Source organism: Phyllobates terribilis, unplaced genomic scaffold (assembly GCF_046119375.1).
Source record: "Phyllobates terribilis strain yellow unplaced genomic scaffold, ASM4611937v1 Scaffold_11__3_contigs__length_659146591, whole genome shotgun sequence".
Taxonomy (NCBI): domain Eukaryota; kingdom Metazoa; phylum Chordata; class Amphibia; order Anura; family Dendrobatidae; genus Phyllobates; species Phyllobates terribilis.
The window spans coordinates 607672277-607677743 of NW_027362771.1; the positions used below are offsets into that span (position 1 = coordinate 607672277).

The 5467-nt window shown below is 39.9% G+C and overlaps 1 non-coding gene across 1 annotated transcript; it reads right to left on the minus strand.

Moving 5' to 3' along the window:
* Positions 1–5078: 5078 nt before the first annotated feature.
* TRNAL-AAG (transfer RNA leucine (anticodon AAG)) lies at positions 5079–5160 on the minus strand. The gene has a single exon. It is a non-coding gene; the product is annotated as a tRNA-Leu (tRNA).
* Positions 5161–5467: the final 307 nt, after the last annotated feature.

The following is a 5467-nucleotide window of genomic DNA, read 5'->3' on the forward strand; positions in this document are numbered from 1 at the left end:
TGTGGCCATAGCAGGCCTCTAATATCTCTCCAGTTGAAATATGTGTTATGAAACTCTAATTTCCTCCCGCCTGGGCGGACTTTTGCCCTTTTTTGTACCCAATATATATACGAGTGGCCTATCACTCACACTGTTGGCTTAGCGTCACCTGTAAAAGAAACAAACCACATTAGGATAACAAGTCCGGTCTTATGTATCTCGCCAAACACGTGGATCGCCATCTCCCTATCCTCTGAACTTCCGTTTCTGACAGTCCTGCTCTTGCTGCTTCCGTGGCCGCACCTATGCGGAATGAGTGTGTCCCGTAATCTTTGGGGTGGTTCCCTGCCGATGTTTTGCATTTATTAAATATAGCTTGGAACAGGTATCTTGATAATGGCGTTCCATCAATGTGTGATAGGAAGAAATTACTTTGTGATCTGATGGTTAGATATGTTTTTACTATTGTTACCTGACTCAGTGTACCGTTTGTGGGTTGTAGAAATACCCAAGTACCCCTGCCCGCTGGAACCGTTTTCGATTGGTGTATGCGTAGACGTATTGCATTATTGGCTATGACTACGTCCTGGTGTAATAAGCCTCCACTGGTGGTAATTTTGGATTGAGGGACTAATTCGCTTATACATAGCGCCCCGAAGAAGGCGATCACAAATGCAGTAGACATTAGTGTTGCTTCAAATTGTGAGTGTCATGTTAATGGTGTTAGGGATAAGATGTGAGAAATCAGTTTTAGTGACAAGGGACGGGACGTCTACATTCCTGACTTGGCTGACCCCTATTCCACCTTTTTATGGATTGTCTGATGATGAATCTTTGTCACATCTCCCCAATTCAGTAGTTGGAAGTGAAATGCTACTCCGGTCAGACACCGCTGCGCTGACGCCCCTGATATGCCCCTCATCATTAGCTGGTGGAGAAATTCTATGGTGACTTGTGATCTGGCTTGTTCACATTGGTCAACCCGTCTGCCTGCTACTAGTCATGTCCACTCTTCCCATGCCTTACCGTATGCTTGCCACGTTAACGGGGCAACTGATGCTCTGATTAATGGCATCAACTATTCGCCACTAGATCCCATAGGGAGGGTGGGCAACTGTTGCCCGATGGGTGGGCGCTGTGGAAGAGCTCTGTGAAAATCTGCCAATTGAATTGTTATAAAGCGTTAGCAGCAGCTTTATACCCCTCAGCATAGTGGCTAGCGCGGACCCATACATTGTGTTTTAGGCACAGGAATGCTAGCCTGCATAGTAGGCCTAGCACTGGGAGAGACGATGATGCCATCTTATTAATGCAGTGCGCTAGGCTGGTGTTTTGTGTTATGAAGCGTATATTTTTGTTAGCCAGGCGCGCGCCCCATATTTCTATTGCTACCACTATTGGGAAAAATTATTTTCAGGGCTAGATGCAGCTAAAAATTATTATTAATTTCAAAGCTGGTGGAGCTTGGTAGAGATGGACTAATACAATGAGTCCCACACACTGCTAGAAGCCCAAATATTTTTTCAGAGCTGGATGCAGATAAAAATTATTTTTAATTTACAACCTGATGGAGGTCAGTATAGATGAACTAATAGACCCAGTCCCACACACTGCTAGAAGCCCAAATATTTTTTCAGAGCTAGATGCAGAAAAAAATTATATTCAATTTGCAACCTGATGGAGGTCAGTATAGATGGACTAATAGAACATGTCCCATACACTGCTAGAAGCCCAAATATTTTTTCAGAGCTAGATGCAGATAAAAATTATTTTTAATTTGCAACCTGATGGAGGTCAGTATAGATGGACTAATAGACCAAGTCCCACACACTGCTAGAAGCCCAAACATTTTTTCAGAATTAGATGCAGAAAAAAATGATATTCAATTTGCAACCTGATGGAGGTCAGTATAGATGGACTAATAGAACATGTCCCATACACTGCTAGAAGCCCAAATTTTTTTTCAGAGGTAGATGCAGAAAAAAATTATATTCAATTTGCAACCTGATTGAGGTCAGTATAGAAGGACTAATAGAACAATTCCCACACACTGCTAGAAGGCCAAATATTTTTTCAGAGGTAGATGCAGAAAAAAATTATATTCAGTTTGCAACCTGATGGAGGTCACTATAGATGGACTAATAGAACAAGTCCCACACACTGCTAGAAGGCCAAATATTTTTTCAGAGCTAGATGCAGATAAAAATTATTTTTAATTTGCAGCCTGATGGATGTCAGTATAGATGGACTAATAGAGAAAGTCCCACACACTGCTAGAAGGCCAAATATTTTTTCAGAGCTAGATGCAGACAAAAAATTATTTTGAATTTGCAACCTGATGGAGGTCAGTATAGATGAACTAATAGAGAAAGTCCCACACACTGCTAGAAGGCCAAATATTTTTTCAGACCTAGATGCAGATAAAAATTATTTTTAATTTGCAACCTGATGGAGGTCAGTATAGATGAACTAATAGAGAAAGTCCCACACACTGCTAAAAGGCCACATATTTTTTCAGAGCTAGATGCAGAAAAAAATTATATTCAGTTTGTAACATGATAGAGGTCAGCACAGATGGACTAATAGAACAAGTCCCACACACAGGTAGAAGCCCAAATATTTTTTCAGAGGTAGATGCAGATAAAAATTATTTTTAATTTGCAACCTGATGGAGGTCAGTATAGATGGACTAATAGAGAAAGTCCCACACACTGCTAGAAGGCCAAATATTTTTTCAGAGCTAGATGCAGACAAAAAATTATTTTGAATTTGCAACCTGATGGAGGTCAGTATAGATGAACTAATAGAGAAAGTCCCACACACTGCTAAAAGGCCAAATATTTTTTCAGAGCTAGATGCAGAAAAAAATTATATTCAGTTTGCAACATGATGGAGGTCAGTACAGATGGACTAATAGAACAAGTCCCACACACTGCTAGAAGCCCAAATATTTTTTCAGAGGTAGATGCAGATAAAAATTATTTTTAATTTGCAACCTGATGGAGGTCAGTATAGATGGACTAATAGAGAAAGTCCCACACACTGCTAGAAGGCCAAATAATTTTTCAGAGCTAGATGCAGACAAAACTTATTTTGAATTTGCAGCGTGATGGAGGTCAGTATAGATGGACTAATAGAACAAGTCCCACACACTGCTAGAAGGCCAAAAATTTTTTCAAAGCTAGATGCAGAAAAAAATTATATTCAGTTTGCAACCTGATGGAGGTCAGTATAGATGGACTAATATAACAAGTCCCACACACAGCTAGAAGCCCAAATATTTTTTCAGAGCTAGATGCAGACAAAAAATTATTTTGAATTTGCAGCGTGATGGAGGTCAGTATAGATGGACTAATAGAACAAGTTCACACACTGCTAGAAGGCCAAATATTTTTTCAGAGCTAGATGCAGAAAAAAATTATATTCAGTTTGCAACCTGATGGAGGTCAGTATAGATGGACTAATAGAACAAGTCCCACACACTGCTAGAAGCCCAAATATTTTTTCAGAGCTAGATGCAGAAAAAAATTATATTCAATTTGCAACCTGATGGAGGTCAGTATAGATGGACTAATAGAATGACGCTATGCCCAAAAGATTTTACTTCACTAGGTGTAGTAAAAAAATTGGTATTCTATACACAGGTGGTATATCTTGCAACACAGATAGGCTACTCCACTGACTAACACACTCTGCAATAGGCCAAAAATGATTAGCTTTGCTAGATTCAGCCAAATGCTGTGAAAAAAACTTGCACAGCACTGGCACAGACCTGCCTGGCAAAAATTGATAGGAACTGATGCAACTAGTCCTGAAAAGGACTGCAATTACAATTAGTCTTTACTCCCACAATCTATCTATTTAAGAGCACAGACCTGCCTGAGAAAAGTCGTAGGAAATGCTGTAACCTAGTCCTTAAAAGGACTGCAATCACAACTATTCCCTACTCCCAAGCTATCTGTAGATTTGTGCGAAAATTGGCTTGAAATTAACAAGGTATAGCGCACACAGCAACAGCGGTGCCGTCTAACACGTAGCTGCAGCAGTGAGAAAATGGTGGCGACGGGGAAAATGGTTTGGTCTTATAGGGCAAGGACTTGTGACATACACTGCCAATGACACATGCCCTTGCTTGTGTGAAAAAAAGCACTTCGCTCCGTGTGTGCTCTACTGATAGGCTGACAGATTGCACCTCCCCACTGTAAATGCGGGAAAGAGAAAAAAAAATGGAGATCTTCATTATTCCTGCAGAGATCCATCCCCTGCCCCTCCCCCCGCCCCGCTGTACACTCAAACTGCGTATTAACATTAATTTTCATCATTACTGAGAAAAAATCCAGTTATGATTTTGGTGCACGAACAGTTATCGAACATAACCTCGAACAGCCGAATTTTTCTCAAATCGTTCGTGTTCGCCGAACGGCTCGAACACCGCCCAAAACAGCTCGAATTTGAGATTGGCGAACAGTTCGAGTCGAACAACGCTCATTTCTATTCTCAACATCATTATTGACCACTTTACCCTTTTCATCCTTTAAAAATCCTATAGCATCTTTGTCTTTTCTTTAACTTTTGACTTACTTCCAAAATCCTTTCTTATTGCTTTTGGTCTCTCTTGCAAGCCTCACTTCATTACTGGCTTTAGCTCTTCTAACGCTAGCCCAGCATTCCCTGCAGACAGCATTATATTCTTCTTTAGATAAGAACCCTTCTTTTCATTTGATATTCAATTCTTTGTTCCTTTTTAGCAAGCTTTTAAGTTCAGTATTCAGCCATCCTGGTCTCCATAAATGCTTTCCATTCTTCCTTCTTTTTGGGATTGTTACTGATTGTGCAGTGAGAATTTAATTAAGCAAAATCTCCCATCCTTTCTGGACATTTATTTCCTTTAGAACATCCTACCTTTCCTTCCTTTTTACTGAGTCCATTGAAAACTGCCTTTCTACAGTCCAATCATAAAATCTCAGTTTTCGCAGATTTTCCACCTTTTGTAGTTCAAAAGTATAGGATAGAATTACCGCTGCCTCCTAAATTCTCAACCCCCTTTACTTCCTCAACTGTTTCCTAATTGTTGGTAAAAATTAGATTCAAATAAATAATGACTGCGGTGGGATTTGAACCCATGACACCATAGTGACTGGAACCTTAATCCAGCGCCTTAGACCGCTCGGCCACGCTACCTCATATGGATGTTCAAACTTATTTAAATCAGAAATTTGCTAATGATATAAGTTGCAGAAAACATTGTATAACTAATTAGACAAAAATACTAATGTTTTTATGCATGAGCAACGTAGTTATCAGGGATTTGTTTGCACATTGACTCTAGGGCACCATTTTACAAAACATATGACTTGTATCCAGATATTTAACTAATCTTTCCTCTGTTTTCCCATCCCCTAAGTTTTAGATATCACTGAATTAGGTGGTATAGATTACTTGCTATGATCTCCCATATACAGGACACTCAAACATGAAGGATTCCTAC